The sequence below is a fragment of the Vulpes lagopus genome, chromosome 4 (genome assembly GCF_018345385.1).
Source record: "Vulpes lagopus strain Blue_001 chromosome 4, ASM1834538v1, whole genome shotgun sequence".
Taxonomy (NCBI): domain Eukaryota; kingdom Metazoa; phylum Chordata; class Mammalia; order Carnivora; family Canidae; genus Vulpes; species Vulpes lagopus.
In genome coordinates this window covers 47,644,303-47,661,312 of record NC_054827.1, presented here as the reverse complement: position 1 = coordinate 47,661,312, position 17,010 = coordinate 47,644,303, and the positions used below count along the sequence as shown (strand labels likewise).

Here is a 17,010-nt window from a genome sequence, read left to right as displayed (position 1 = left end):
TTCTATCTCTTGTTTCCTTTTAATGTCTTTTCACATTGGCTAGACTCTCCACTATGACACTAAATAGTAACTATGGTAATAGTGAACCTTCTTGTCATGTTTTAAAGAAAATGCTTTTGAAATTCCCTCATTAAGTGCAATTTTTGCTGTGGGTTTCTAGTGGATTAAGGAAGTTCCCTTTTATTCCTAGTTTGCAAAAATGTAAATTTTAATCATTGAGCATTGACTTTTACTGAAAGCTTTTTTTGCATCTATTAGACCGATTATATGTTTTTTCTATTTTAATCTGTGGATTTGGTAAATTATACTGTATTTATCTCCATAAGTGGAAAAGTTGAGTAAGAAAAGTTGAGTAATAGAGATATTATCTATTTCTTGAATGACTGCAAAAGGTTAATGTCTGCAAAAATTTTAGTATCAAAAAAAAATTTTAGTATCTTTCAGGAAGGGAAAACCTGACAACTAATTCAATTCTTTGATGAGTATGTCCTTGAATAATTGTTTTCATTGTGAAACATATCACACAGTGAAATACAGAATGTATTTGTATCTCTTAAAAATAATAGTAACATGAACACCTATGTGTCTACAGGATTCATTAAGAAACAAGTTCTCTGCATACCTGTCCCAGATCATGGCCCTTTTTCTCCCCATAGAGATAACTGAGTGCTGAATTTTGTATAAAACATGTCCTTGTTTTTCTTTGTGATTTTAACTCTATCTCTGGGCAATGTTATTTAGTTGTGCCTATTTTTGAACTTTGTGTAAAATGTATCAGATTATTGTTATATATTCATCTGTGACTTTCCTCCTTTGCCCTATGTTTTGTTTTTGAAAATCATTCTTTGAGGGGCATCTGGCTGGATCAGTCAGTAAAGCATGTGAGCTTTGATCTCAGGGTTATGAGTTCAAGCCCCACAGTGGGCATGGAAATTAAGAGAAAATCATTTGAAATTGAAAATTTGGGGGTTTTTCTGTATAGATTACACCATATTAAACTACTTTCATCCATTGTACTTTGACGTTTGGGTTGTTTCCAGTGCTTTTGCTATTGCAACTAATGTACATTGAGTCTCTAGGTGTCAGATTTATACACACTTGTTTGTACATACACCCTTCTGCCCAGGAGTGGAACTGTTTGGTTGTAGGGTATATATCGATGGGCCATTTGTATTTCCCCCATAAATGAATAATTTTTTTAAAAAAAAGTTAGCAAACTACAGCCTGTAGGCCAGCTACCTATTTTCATAAATAAAGTTTTATTGGAACCAGGGCCAGGATTAGGGGGAAGGAAGCGAGGCAGGGTTTTCTAAATTTAGGGTTGGATCTTCCATTTTGTATTTTAATGTTTTGCTCATTGTGGAATTTTTTGCATTAATTTTTATTTTTAAAAATGTTATGTCAAAATATTATTTACCTTGATTACTACATCTTTTGATGCTTGCTTAAATTTTGTGCCCAAGGTAAAGGCTTCCCTTACCTAACCCTAATTTCAGCCCCACCCTAGTCTAAGCCACTGATTATCTCAGGCTGTACTTCTGCAATAGCATCCTAACTGGTCTCCCTTACTTGCACATTTGCCACTTATCTTTGATCCACTTTCTACAAGGACCCAATGTGATCTTTTGAAAAGATATATTGATTTATGGGTACCTGGGTGGCTCAGTGGTTGAGCATCTGCCTTTGGCCCAGGCTGTGATCCCAGGGGCTTAGGATCAAGTCTGCATCAGGCTCCCTGCTCATGCCTCTCTCTGTCCCTCATGAATAAATAAGTAAAATCTTTAAAAAAAAAAAAAAAAAAAAGAAAAAGAAACAATAAATTGATCTACGTTACTCCTCTCCTCCAAACCTTTCAATCATCTCTTACTCTACTTAAAGTCCAAATTCCACGTAAGAACCCTACATAATCTGGATTTTGCTTTCTTCCATAAACTCATCTTCTACTACTCTGCCTTTGTATGCCCTGGACTCACTGGCTAACTTTCCATTTCTGGAATATGCTAGACTCATTCCTGCCTTCTGGTCTGGCACAGGACATTCTTTAAATGGGTAATCTCTTCTAAACCTTTAAATTTTAGACTAAGTTATCTCTTTAGAGAGGTTTTCCAATCTAAAGTAAATCCCCTCCTGATAATTCTTTATTTCAGTTCTTTTTCCTTCCTAATACTTTGACAACATAGAAGTAGAGTTTTATTTACTTATTACCTTGTTTACTTGTTCTCTGTCTTCCCTTTTAAAGCCTAAGATGTTTGAGGGGTTTAGTGCTTTCCTCACTACCAAAACTCAATATTTAGCACTCCACTACTCACTAAATAATTAAAATAAAGAAGATAAAACTCAAAGTAAATGGGTTTTTGGAAAAAGGTCCCCCACACAAAATGGTATTGATATTCATTAATATTAAAGAAATCTGGCCATGACAAGGGTCATAAAACTGATCATTTCCTTTGGCCCAGTAGGTCTACATTTGAGACTATAAGAGAAACTTGAAAATTTTATTTACCTAAAATATCCATATGTTAATAATTTATGAAGGTTGACAAAATCAGAAACAACCCATGGTGCTGGTTGCCCATTAACCCTTCCCTGTTTTCATTCTCCTTCAGCCTACATAAGCCCAACTATACCCTGCTGCCACAGTAGGACTTAAGTACGTAAGCACTGCCGCAGAAAAATCACGGAGTTGGACAAAATACAATTGCCATAATTGTCAAGTTCTCCAATTTCAAATGTGCAATTGTTACTGCCCTGCAATCCTGTAGTTCCTCCAATGAAGCTGTTTTCATTCTCTCTAGATGCTGTTTGTTTTCTTTATTTATTTATTTATTTATTTATTTATTTATTTATTTATGATAGTCACACAGAGAGAGAGAGAGGCAGAGACACAGGCAGAGGGAGAAGCAGGCTCCATGCACCAGGAGCCCGATGTGGGATTCGATCCCGAGTCTCCAGGATTGTGCCCTGGGCCAAAGGCAGGCGCCAAACCGCTGCGCCACCCAGGGATCCCTCTAGATGCTGTTTGAATGTTCACCGTTCTTCTTTTATCAAAGAAGTCAACATCTGCAAGGCCATTTAAGTTAGAAAATCCAAGAGCCATTTACCAGCACACTTCCCTAACCCAGTTCATCACCAAGGCCAAAGATCTCTTTTATTTCCCCCAAAGATTTATTTATTTCAGTGAGAGAGAGCGCACAGACTACATGAGCAGGGGGGGGGGGAAGAGCAAAGGAAAAGGGAGAGAGAAACCCAAGGAGACTCCCACCTGAGTGAGAGCACAGGGCCCAATGGGGCTCAATCACACAACCCCAAGATCAGAAACCAAGAGTCAGACTGTACCCCCCCAGGTGACTCCAAGCTTATCTGGAATTCATCACCTCTTTTGTATCTTCATTGTTACCCTAATCAGAATTGCCATCTGGATACCTGAGATGTTCTTTAAATTACTTGCTCTATTTTCTTTTTTTAAGATTTTATTTATTTGAGAGAGAGCACGAGAGAGAAAGAGAGAGAAAGCGCACATAAGCTGGGGGAAGGGCAGAGGCAGAGGGAGAAGCAGACTTCCTACTGAGCAGGGAGCCCAAAGCAACACAGGGTTCGATCCCAGGACCCTGGGATCATGATCTGAGCCAAAGGTAGACATTTAATCAACTGAGCCACCCAGGCACCCTCTTCTTTCTCTTCTTTTAGATAGCTTTGTAACATTCCAGAGACTTAGTACAAAATTCAAATTAATAAGTTTCCCAGTGATGGACATTCAGTAGCATGGTCTCTCTTTTTTTGTAGCATGGTCTTTTAAAAATGTAAATCATATCATGCCTTTTTCCTTCAAGGGCTTTATTTTTCTCACGGAAATAAGAACTACATATCCGGGGATCCCTGGGTGGCTCAGCTGTTTAGCGCCTGCCTTCAGCCCAAGGCATGATCCTAGAGTCCTGGGATCGAGTCCCGCGTCGGGCTCCCTGCATGGAGCCTGCTTCTCCCTCTGCCTGTGTCTCTGCCTCTCTTTCTCTCTGTGTCTCTCATGAATAAATAAATAAAATCCTTAAAAAAAAAAAAAAACAAACTACATATCTTACCATGGCCTAAAAGGCCCTGGATGATCTGGTCCTTGCCCCTCTGTTAAATCCACCTTATGCCATTCCTCTCCTTACTCACCACACCCTATACTAGCAAGCCTTCTGGAAAGGTTTTTTCCCACCTCAATGTCCCTGCATTTTTTCCTCTTTTCATCTATAAATACCTTCCTTGACTATCCTCTTCCTCACTAATTAAAATTGGGTCCCCTTCTTAGACCTTCTCATAACATCTTAAAAATATCTTTATGGGGCACCTGGATGGATCAAGTGGTTGGGCATCTGCCTTTGGCTCAGGGCATGATCCCGAGCTCCTGGGATGCAGTCCCACATCGGGCTCCTCACAGGGAGCTGCTTCTCCCTCTGCCTGGGTCTCCGCCTCTCTCTCTGGGTCTCTCATGAATAAATAAATAAAATCTTTAAAAAAAATGTATCTTCACAGTATTCATCACCAGTTATAATCATATAAATTTATATACCTGAATATTTCATCTCTGCCTCCTACGTTCTATGAGGACAGATACAGTGCTTTTGCTGAGCTCTGATTTACTGTGCTACCAACACCTAACACAATGCTTGAAGGTAGAAAACATTTATTGCATGAATAGATGATATATCCCCTCACTGAGGAATCATTAAGCAAGTTGGGTAACAGAATTCAATGTTAATTAACTTTAAAAATGGTAGGAGAGGGCAGCCCGAGTAGCTCAGTGGTTTAGCGCCACCTTCAGTCCAGCGCATCTCTCTCTCTGTCTCTATGAATAAATAAATAAAATCTTTAAAAATCATGGTATGAGAATTACGTGTTATATGGATAAACCTAAATGAAATTATATATATATATAATATGTATATATACATACACATATATGAAAACTTGCAAATATAGAGCAGAAAAAGAAGCGCTGGCATGAGAGGGCACTAATTAGTTACCGATCCAGGAAATGTCACTTTTTCACTGTTAGTCTCCATCAATGCAGGGGTGGCAGGGGTGGCATTGCCTTCTAGTGTTATATACTCTAGGAGGTATCACTGGCCTTTAAGAGAAAAGGCCAGGAACCTAGAATTGTAAAACGCGGGACTGTTCCTCAATGAAAAGTTTTGTGTCCCTCTGGCTTTTAAATGTCCCGGTGTAGGTGAAAAACCTGTGTATAACTAGCTGCACCTGAAAGCTGACCTATTTTACATATGAACACAAAGCTGTTTTTTATTTTTACATAATTTCAACAGCGAACATTTTAGGAATGTTTCTACAGCGAGAACAGATTAGTGTCGTCCACCAGAGGTGGCCAAAGCACCAAACCTGTGTCAGTTGTGGCTTTCACATTCGTGGGGATTTTACTTATAAGTGCAAACACTTGATTTATAACTTGATTAGATTTCCTAGAACGGTCATGCCTGAACATTTATATACTGAAACAGGAGTCACTGTATTATAAATTACTTTCTTTATACTTTTTATATTTTAGATTAGATTTAAACCAAATCCGGCATGTATGCAGGCTATATCATCTACGAATTTCATTTTAGGCTAATAGAGGAGACATTGTGAAAGTATGTGTCACTTGAAAAAAAGGTGTGTTGGGTCAAAACAAGATTGCGAAACACTGGATTAGACAGACGAGGAGGGCTAAGATTACCCTTTTCGTTCTTCACGCAACGGTTCTCATCTTCAATAACGGAAAGGGTTCTTTTTATGAAATTAGGTCCACATATGTAAAATTGCAACCTCCTCCCTTATTTCCCTTTTCTGCTTTAAAATTTTTCATCCGTGACGATATGCTATGCATTTCAATACTATATTTTAAAAATTGATCGCCTCCTCCCCCTTTTCCTTCACCCCTACACAGCTAGAATAGATACAGGCGTTCTTAGAACAGACACACGGAATTTTGCGTTTTACTCACCACCGTCTTCCCTGGTATTGAACAGCGCCAGGCACCCAGGAGGAGCTCACGGGTTGCATGAATGGGCGAGGAATACGCGCAACAAGCAAACCGGAGGGCTTCGAGCGCCACTGTCTGCAGAGTTCTAGGAGACAAGCGAGGGCCACCTGGGGCTTGATTTTCGTGATTGAGGAGCATTCCTCAATCGCAGGGATTCGCAGGGGCTGCGGGGATTGCAGGTGCCTTCTCACGTTCTTTGCGATGTACCGATGTGCGCGGTGGTCCGGGAACCTCACGCGCGGAGCCCCCCAGGTGAAACACCGAACTAACTTGCAGCGAAGTCCGCATACTGTTGTCACATTTGCGTCTCATCGGAAAACACGTTTTTCGTGCAAGTGCGTGGGTCCGCCGTTCCCTCGCTCATCTCCGTACAGGACGGTCCAGGGGGGGATGCTTCTTCGCTGGAGATGCACGAAGAGGCGGGGACCACGGGTGCTGCTGGCTCGGCCCCGTGCAGACACGGGAAACGAGTCAACGCTCCCTCTCCGCGGACAGACACCGCCCCAGACACAAATTCTCACCCTGGATCAAACCCCGCGCTCCTCCCACCCGCCCCCTGCCTCGACCCCGCCCCCTCAGGTACCTGCGGTGGGGGCGGGGCACAGAGGAGCCCGAGCCGGCTCCCCTCCAAAGTGCTGAAGCTCGCTTGGAGTTCTGGTATCCCATTCCTGAGCAAACCCCGCGGACTCCGAGCGGCTGGCGGAGCCCGCCGGCCACAGGACAGCGGGGCTTCACACGCGAGCGCAGAACGAAGCAAAACACGGAGAAAGGCGGTGGTGGTGAATCGAACAGCCACGTGAGGCGGGCATCAAGTCCGCCCCCGGGGGCGCCAGAACTGCAACTCCCGGCTTGCAGCTGGGCGGGCATCCTCCGCGGACTACAACTCCCAGGGTGCTGCGGGCGCCGCCGCCCGCCTCTCCTCCCGCCCCTCCCCCCGCCCCTCCCGGCCGGATCGGCGTGCGCCTGCGCACCGCAGGCCGGAGGAGTCTTACCCTAATGTAAGATGGTGGCCCGTCTGCCTGTGGAACCCACCGAAAGCTGAGAGTCCGTCTCTCAGCCGTAAAGGTCGGACTCGCGGAAGCAATCAGGCCCGGTTCTGAAGAGTTTTTGTGTCCCCGAAGCTCGTTCAGTGGTCTCCCGTGAGGACGCGGCAGCGCGTGGAGTCGGCTGAGGGGAAAGCGAGGCAAGGCAGGCGGGTGAGTCTGTGCGGGGCTGGGCTTAGGGGAAACCCGGGGCTGACCGGCTACGAGAGCGCGGAGGCTTCGCTGGGACCGTGCAGGCCGCACCCCCCTTCCTCCCCACCCCCCGCTTCGCCTTCACCCTCCTCCTCCTCCTCCTCCTCGGCCTTCCTCCTCCCCGCCGCCCCCCCCCCCCCCCCCCCCCGCTCTCCCCTCTACGCCACAGCAGTTAGCACCGGGGAGAGGGAGCGGGGCTGGAGGCGGCGCAGCGGCGACTCCTGCGAGACGTCCCCAGCCGGGGAGCCGAGGCGCACTCCCGTCCGGGGCTCTCCGCCCTGCGCTTCCGTAGGGCACAAATCCCGGGGCTCGGGACTCCCCCCCCGCCTGGCGTTCCCCCCTGCCCTCTGCCTGGCGTCCTTGTCCCGGAGCCCCCGCCTCCCCGGCCCGGAGCCATCACTTGCACTCCGACCCGAGTCGCTGCTGCTCACCGGTCCCCACTCCCCGTGCCCCCGCCCCTCGTCCTGCTGTGTGTGTGGTTTTTTTTTTCCTGCTGCCCCCGCTCCCACCCCAGAGTTAGCCTTTGCCCCCCCTCCCCTCTGCAGTCCGCCCCTACTCTGCCTGCTACACCGGCGCGCCTTCTGAGGTGCAGCCTCTGCTTTAAGCACATCTGTCATTTTAAAGCTGCCCCTTAAGTATCTGGATGCTGCTGCTGCTGCTGCTGCTGCTCGGTCTGACCCACCTGTTTCAGAGCTTTCTTGGCAATTGTCCGTTCCTTCCCTCTTTTCTGTACAGATTCTTTCAGCATACACTTCGAGAAAGGGGAAAGGAAAAAAAAAAGGGGGATTCCCCGTCTTGGCCCCCTGAAAAGTCAAGTTGGGGAAGTGAATTAAGTGAGGTAGGATACTGTTAAACGTCAGGAGTCCAGGTCATTTTTATTAAGGCTGCTCGGGAGAGGAGCGTTTTCTTTTCTTTTCTTTTCTTCTTTTTTTTTTTTTTTTCCTTTCAGTGATCTATTTGTGGATTATTCGCTCTGTTGGGACTTGTGGCTTTTTGTTGTTTGTTTGTTTGTTTGTCCCCTCCCAACCCCCGCCGCCGCCTTCTATTTTTTGACCGGCTTCTCTCTGCTGCTAAGCATCCTACTGAATTACCTCCCCCCCACACACACACACACACTTCATGTGAACTCTGATTATACCAGCAAATATTAGCCCAGGCATTTCAAAATAAGATAAATCTGACCTGCAACCAAATGAATCTGTGAGCTCCACACGAAAATAGGAGATTCTGATTATCTGGTGCTTCTGTGTGGGTTACAGATCCTTTCCATATTAAAAATTGGTCATTGCCTCCATGGGTTCTATTGCCGGTCGGCTTAATTGATGACATATTTATGGTTCAGGTGGAAATTTCCTTTCCAGCCAGTATTAGGCTTACTTAGGGGTTGTTGGATTTGGGAAATTGTCTCTTGTGACATTTCTGGAATGGTAGGCATCTGAATGAATGGTCTTCTCTTGAAGACTCATTAGATATAATTGCAAAAGAAAAATGGAATTTTTTTTTTCCTCAAAAACTGAATTCCCATTTTCTTGTTCCACAGAAAAGAAGGGGGGCTGGGAGAAGAAATGACAAAGCTGTACTCTTACATGCATCTGTTGGCACTCACTGTTATTAGTATCTACATTAAAAAGCGGAAAACTAGGAACAAGGGATGGCTAATAATGTGTGTTTTTTGATGAGAGCAGAAATTGAAATGCCCTGACTAATGGTATAAGGAGCCTGTAATCACAGCTCTGTTAAATAAAGAATTATTGGGAAGGCAAATGGGATTACATAGATCAGATACATACATTTCAAGTTTAGACATAAATAAGACACTGTGTTAAGACACGTGTAAAAATGTTGAAGTCATAGTAGCAATCTCATGCAGCAGTATACCTCTTGTTTGCAAAAGTAATAGTACCTCAAGAAGAAAGACATACCTAGTTACCCTTTTAATCACTTTTGCACGTTGCTTCATTCTTGTGATTTTTGTAAATTTTTCCTGTAATACTTGAGGAATCTTCCTTTGGCACTATATTTACTGGATTGTGATGAATGGTCTGCTTTTTCAGATATAAACCAAGGTTAAAAAAGCTGTTTAGAAAAACTTCTTTTAGGCACCGAAGCCCCAGTTTGGGGAGACTAAATAAATCCCTACTCTCTGAGAATTGTAAGCAGTTTATATAGCTAGCCTTGTCCTGAGTTATAATTCAAGATTTTTCTTTTAAAAATTACTCATATTTTTTCTGTTAGTAGGAACATGCTTAATACAATTGATCTTCAACTCTAAGTAAAAATATATCCTTTTCTTTTGTCATGTGCTGCTGAAGAAGCTTTCCACTTCATACCTGCAAATAATACTAACACAAGGTTTAGGAAACCTTGGCAGTCATACTTGGCTGATTTGTAAGCAGTGTGTTCTAGGAGAGGACTGTTTTTCTGGCAGAAAAGTGTAAATGATTTTAATACATCTTTTGTTTTGTAAAGATCCTTTAGCTCACTAATAAATACATTCTCAAGTGATTTTCTTCACTCCATACTTCTCTCCAGCAGTCATCAGATTCTTAATTTCAGCACTTGGAAGTCAAAACGAATTCACTTTTAGATCTTTAGTACATTTGAAGGAGGTATTTAATTTTTTTTTTTTTTTTGATAGGAAATTGGGATCTGTAATTTCAAAATACTTTTGTATGGTTTAAGTTTTTACATGTAATCTGCATTGCAACTTCATACTTTGGTGGATTTTGTTTGTTTTTTTCTTTTCTTTTCTTTTCTTTTCTTTTCTTTTCTTTCTTTCTTTCTTTTTTTTTTTTTTTTTTTTGGAATAATTTTTGCCAGGTTCAGTAGTTGAATTCTTCAGACAAATAGGTGATTTCTCTAGGAAGGTTTTTGAACATGAATTACTTTAAATTAACTTATATAAAATTTGTTTTCATAAAATTGCATAGACAAGCCTTTTATTAGGTTGAGGCAGTTATAATCAAATGACAAAATGCAGGAAAAGAAAATCTTATACTGCCCTTCATTAGCAGTAACTTTCAACTCATTGTTTTGTAAAAGAAAGTGTTGCTTAAGGATGAATTCTTTCATTAGGAGAATTATATTTTTAAAATGATTTTAAAACACTTAAGGGAATGACAAAAATATTTTCTGTTTAAGCACTATGATTTTAGAAGGCTTCCCTTTCCTTCCCTACTCCTGGTTTTAAGGTGAAGCTACACTCTTCATTTTAGTGTGTATGTGCAAGTATTTCGTACCTGCAGTAATACTCAATTGAATCTATTTCAACTCGTTATTATTTTTATAGATCATTCAAGTGAAATAGAAAGTCTTAATTTGTGAAAACTTCAGCCTCTGCTGAAAATTCAGTTAGTTTTTCTGTCATTAAGTGTAGTACTGTCTTGACTTTTTGTGAAGGAAGATACATTTAGCTCAGTTGGTTCCAAAGGAAAACAGTGGGGAAATAGGTTATAGAGATTTTTACTGTTCTAGAAATAGTATAACTGGAATGTGCTACATACTTTTCTCAAAGGATTTCTTAATCTAAGTGGAACTTGTAAATGGTTTTTATCCCACTGGAATAGCATGTATTGGATAAAACTTAACACATTTTGAGATATAAAAAATTTTTTGTTACTTCAGAGATACTAAGAAAAATCTGCAAATGCCCATTCTTATATAAAATGTGTCAATACCCCTGGTATCTTAAAGATAGTAATAAATATTTTTTCTCAGTAGTTGAGATTTTGCAAATTATAATGATGGCATAATAAGTGGGACTTTTTAATCACATATATAGTGGTTTTCTGAAAGAACTTTTTCCAAATTGTTTTTAATCTTATTATGTGGTCTTCTTTATTAGAAAAGAGTGTGTGGTAAATGTTAATTAACTTTTTTAAGTGTAGTAATATAATCCAGTGGGTTTGGTCACATTTCTTTTTCATAGTATAATTCTTTTACTTTTTAATCAGAAATTGGTTTATGGAAGAGAAAATTTCAACACTGTTTTGCTCCTTTAGATTAGTGTTCCCATAGAACTTTTTTTTCCAGGGCAAGGGAGACCTTAGATGCTATCAAAAAAATGATTACTTTTACTTACTATAAAGAGTTAACTTTCAGGATAGTACAAGGGAGTTTGAGGATGAGTTTATTTTATTCCCAATATCTGTATTTGTGAGGAAGATTTCATTCTTACTATGTTTATACAAGAGTATTGTCCTGTTTTAAACTTTAACTGCATTGGGTGATGAGATGATAGATTGCTATGAAGATAAATCTTGCTATTTGTATGTCTGTCTGTCTCATGTCATTTCAAAACTAATCTTTTTTTTTTAGTTACGGCAACTGAAGTCTTACCTCTTGAGTGTTTAGAGACAGTATGGAGAGGGAAAATCAAAATAATCATATTATTTTATTCCCAAAATCGGTCCTGAAAAGAAATAAGTCAAGGCAAAACAAACAAACAAACAAACAAACAGTGCAATTAGAAGAATAAGGGGATCCCTGGGTGGCGCAGCGGTTTAGCGCCTGTCTTTGGCCCAGGGTGCGATCCTGGAGTCCCGGGATCGAATCCCACATCGGGCTCCCGGTGCATGGAGCCTGCTTCTCCCTCTGCCTGTGTCTCTGCCTCTCTCTCTCTCTCTCACTGTGTGCCTATCATAAATAAATAAAATAAAAATTAAAAAAAAAAGATAAAAAAAAAAAATTAGAAGAATAAAATGCCAACATTTAAAGGTAGCTGGTGTTGCATTCCTGCTTTTGGAAGAAGTTAATGAATGATGTTGTAGGGGAAAATACTGATTGAAATTTGAAAAATAGCTCTAGACTGAAATATCAAAAGGGTGGAGCATTCCGTAGCAGCAACAAACAGATACATTGTCATTAAGCCAAATATCTGAAATTTCTTAAGCATGTTTTTCAGTCTTTGGAATAAAGAAGAAATGCTAATTTTTCTGATTACTGAAGAACCTGTTAAGTCATTCCTTGTTGAGGGCAGTAGATGTCTTCAGATTATGAATTTCCATAATACTGGCCGATTTGTGTTCTTGAACATTGATTGTAGCAATTTTTTTTTAACCTTTTGTATGCTTATGGTTTTTTCCTGATATTTTTTATTTTCTGAGGTTTGGATGGACCTATTTGTGAATGCTGTAATTGAATGAAAATTTGAAATACACACAGTCTTGCTTTTAGTAAGATTAATTATTTCTTTGATTCAGAGCCCTTTCCATTTTGATCACATTTTTTACCTTATTTTTATTAATTCTTAGAATTAGGATGCTGTAAATTCTCTGTCAAATTAGATCTTTCCAGAAATTTTTTTCTTAATCTGAATTGGGACCTAAATGTTGAGAAAAAAAAATGTTATAATGTATCTTGGTTTTGTCATTTAAAATGAAGTAGATTATTAGTATTTAGAAAAAAAATAAGCTTACTAAAGTGAAAAATCTTAAGTATAAAAGTTGATACCAACTTCTGTGTAGTTGTCATTCAGCTTCAAGGATTATCACCTCATAACCAATCTGGTTTCACATATACCTCTACTTACTTTATCTCCCATCCCCCTGCTCTTTGACCTAGATTATTTTGAAGCAAATCCTAATCATCATATTATTTCATTTGTACTGGAACTCTCTTGACATAATAAAATATCTTGATTTTTTTATCAAGATTATTTAATCAGTTTATCAAATAGTCTTTGAGTACTTATAGATCCACTTTTCGGGCTATGACTCAACCTCTTAAGAGTTTATCATCTTATTGGGTAAACTTTCATAATAGTATAACTAGCACTGTCCAAAGCAGTATCCAAATAATGTGCTGTATACGTAGTCGAGTCTAGTACTTCAGTGTAGGGATGTCTTCAGACTGAAGTTCTAGGAGTGAGGCTTCCTAGGGAAAGTGGAACTTGATTAAATAATATATACCATCTGCAAAGGGAGAGAGCATCTCCGGAAGAACATTCCATATGTGAGCAAACATTCGTTGTGACTAGCATGATGTCGGAGGAATGTAAGTAGTTTGACCACTTGAAACAAGGTCTTACTTTCTGGGAATGGTGTTAGATAAGTTAGTATACTACGGTAGAGCTGGGTTATGAAAAGTATATTCAGTGTCAAGTTGAATTTGATCTAACCATTAAATAGTAAGGAACCATTAGAGTTGGTCAGGAGGCATGAGATAACATATTAACGGTGCTTTTTTTTAAAAGAAAGATTTCTTTTCAGTAGGATACATCATATTTTGGGGCTGACAATTGAGTTGGAATTTCTTTTTTTTAAAGATTTTATTTATTTATTCAGAGAGACACAGGGAGAGAGGCAGAGACACAGGCAGAGGGAGAAGCAGGGTCCATGCACGGAGCACGATGTGGGACTCGATCCCAGGGCTCCAGGATCACACCTTGGGCTGAAGGCAGACACTCAACCCCTGAGCCACCCAGGCGTCCTGAGTTGTATTTGAAAAATTAATGACTAGGCCACTGAGGTAAGGGGCCACCGAGAGAAGTTAGTGTTGAAGTACTACAGGATTTGGCAGCTAATTGATTCCATCTTCTCTTTCAATCCCTTACATTCAGAAATGACACCAAGGTTTTTGAGAATGAAGAACTGAAGAAATATGGTTGATTTATCTTTGATAGTAAACTTCAATTTATTATCCAGGCCTAGCTTTTGGAAGGGAAGTGATGATGTATGATACTCAGTATAACAATCTTAAATCTTAAAAATTTCTGTAGAGAATAACTACCAGTGTTTTAAAATAATTTTAGATATTCTTTCACTGGGGAGTGAGAGTTTGAAAAATAAAGGACAGTCTTAATTATATGATTGTAAGAGGTGCATCTGGGTTGCTCAGTTAGTGTCCAATCTCAGGGTTCTGGGATTAAGCCCTCTGTTGAGTTCTGTGCTCAGCATGAAGTCTGCTTCATGAGATTCTCTCTCTTTCTACCTCTGTAATCTCTCTCTGTGTTTGAGCTCTCACTCTCAAAAAAAAAGGGGGGGGGGGGAAGAGAAACTACATGATACCAAGAGATGGAACATATCTCACTTATAAAAGAGAAGTTTATGCCTCATCTGCATCTTATGGTGAATGAGTTCAGAAGGAGTATTAGGAAACTTTCTGATCTGAATATAACCAATATATATTATTAAATATTTGTAAAATTTAATAATGACCCAATGAGAGCAGAAAAAGTGGCAGAAAATTCTGATGAAGTAGGGCACTAACTATTGTCAGCTCCAAGCTCCCTTAAGGATGGGTAAGTTTAGGTCAGCAGGCTAGAAAAGAATGTAGGGACATTATAAAATGAAAATGTGTTCTTTGTTTTATTTTGTCATACTCTGCAAAGGTATTATTAGAAATAGATCTGTTTAAACAGTCATATGTGTTTTATTTGGAATTTTTCTTAAATTATGAGACCCTTGAAGCGCTTTTTTGTTTTGTTGAATCTTCATTAAACCGGCTTTCTTCATCTGTTTTGTATTTCTTGAAAATTTTGCATTTGTTTTGTGAAGGAAAATTTTACATTTTGTCTTAAAGCAGGGGGGAGAAGTAGATTTCTTGCTTCTGGCTTTTTAAGTAGTCGATGAATAATACTGTATTGCTATTTATTCTCTTACTGTTTCCTTCAATATCATGTATTCATTCTCTATAGTATATAGAATGTGGATCTTAAGGATTCTCAGAGTCTGAAAACGTCTCAAGCTGAGGGTGCTTGCAACAACTTCAAAACTAAATTTATTTTTATTTACCATTCATTTTTGGTCCTGGTATTATGAAAGGTATGACCTACAATAATGCCATAGACCTTTTAGGTACTTAGGAAATATTGATAAGGATAGGAAATACTGACAGGGATACAGATGATGATGCAACATAGTACATATTGGGACATGTCTGTTTTTCTTCAACATTCTCTCCATCTGACGACCTCCTTACTCCTGGTAATGTGACAGAGCTATTTTTGACATTTTTTACTTATTACTTTATTTAGCTGGCCATGTGTGCTTTCTAATGTGGTCACTAGAATGGAAAGCTATTGCCTAAAAAAAAAAAAAAAAAAAAAAAAGGAAAGCTATTGCCTTCTTGAGGGCTTACGGAGGGGGGGGTATTTTTTTTATTCCTAATTTTTTTTAAAGAGTTTATTTATTGATGAGAGACACACAGAGAGAGGCAGAGATACAAGCAGAGGGAGAAGCAAGCTCCCTTCTGGAAGCGTGATGCTGGACTTGATCCCAGGACTCCGGGATCACGGGATCACAACCTGTGCCAAAGGCAGACACTTAACCACTGAGCCACCCAGGTGTCCCACTAACAAGGGGTTTAGTGTGTTAATTTTGGATTTAAGATTGAATTGAGGTCCCTTCATGGAGGAGAATCTTGAGGATTATATATCTTTCTCATTGCCACCAGTGTATGTGGGAGGGAAGTATCAAATACATAGCATAGCATTGAGAATATCTTCAGTGTAGCTGCCAATCTAGTCTTTTCTCAAGAAATTTTAATTTAGTCCTTTGGAGTGTGGAGCCATTTATAATGGTGGTAGTGGGGAGAAAATGGTTCCTTGCTCCAAAAAATCTCTCTTAGATTTTAAGAACTTAAATAAATCTCTTATTATTAGAGGTTTGCTTCTTTTTCATCAGTTCTTAAGAAGGAGCTGGTTTTGTGAGTGGCTTTGGGGTTGCCTTGGGTGGCCAGGAGGGTAGGTGCATTGTAAACCCAGGAAAGGGGAGGGGAGGCAGAAAGTAAAGTGAGAAGACTTTATTATTTTTTTTTTTAATTTTTTTTTTTATTTATTTATGATAGTCACAGAGAGAGAGAGAGAGGCAGAGACACAGGCGGAGGGAGAAGCAGGCTCCATGCACCGGGAGCCTGATGTGGGATTCGATCCCGGGTCTCCAGGATCGCGCCCTGGGCCAAAGGCAGGCGCCAAACCTCTGCGCCACCCAGGGATCCCTGTGAGAAGACTTTAGATTCTAACAATGGCAACTGTACATTTTTGCCTAAAGCATTGATGGCAGTGGCTCCTTTGCTGCCTTTGGTTACACACTTAAGGTTTATTGTTTATTTATTTTTAAAGATTTCATTTCTTTATTCATGAGAGACACACAGAGGGAGAGACTTAGATGGAGAAGCAGGCTCCTCGCAGGGAGCCGAAAGTGGGACTCCATCCCAGGACCCCGGGATTACGCCCTGAGCCAAAGGCAGACGTTCAGCCACTGAGCCACCCAGGCGTCCCTTTTTGTTTAAAGATTTATTTGAGAGAGGAGAGAGAGGGAGAATGAGCATGGTGAGGAAGGGGCAGAGGGAGAGGGAGAGCCAAGCAGGCTCCACTCCCAGCAGGGAGCCTGACATGGGGCTCAATATCACAACCCTGAGATCACGACCTGAGCTGAAACCAAGAGTTGGACACTTAACCAGCCGTACCACCTAGGCACCCTGGGATTGTTTTCTTTTTTTTTTTTCTAAGTTAGACTATAATTACAAGTTGGGAAGGCTATAGACTTTAGCCTTTTCCAAGTCAAACTAGTATCCTTGTCCAGCCTTGTGCATTTTAACATAAGTTGAAACCTAATGAATTAGTCTTTTCTCTGCCATGAGGAAAGGGGAAACAGGAAAGAGAAGGATAGGTATGATACTCCTCATCTGCTTATATGTTAGTGATGTAATATTCTAAGATTATTTTATGAAAAGTTCTCTGACTTTTATTTTTAATTTTATGAATTCAGTTATAAAATAGCTTCATGAATTTACCAAATGAGTCCTTAGGAACGT

General features: G+C 40.4%; 1 protein-coding gene across 6 annotated transcripts in view; it reads left to right on the top strand.

Annotated features, from left to right (window-relative positions):
• The first annotated feature begins 6,973 nt into the window (after positions 1–6,973).
• CNOT4 (CCR4-NOT transcription complex subunit 4) overlaps positions 6,974–17,010 on the top strand; it is a 144,210-nt gene continuing 134,173 nt past the window's right edge. For all 6 annotated transcript variants that reach the window (XM_041753915.1, XM_041753912.1, XM_041753914.1 and 3 more), the window contains exon 1: positions 6,974–7,215. The gene's annotated coding sequence lies outside the window, so the exon portion shown is untranslated. The remainder of the gene's footprint in view (positions 7,216–17,010) is intronic.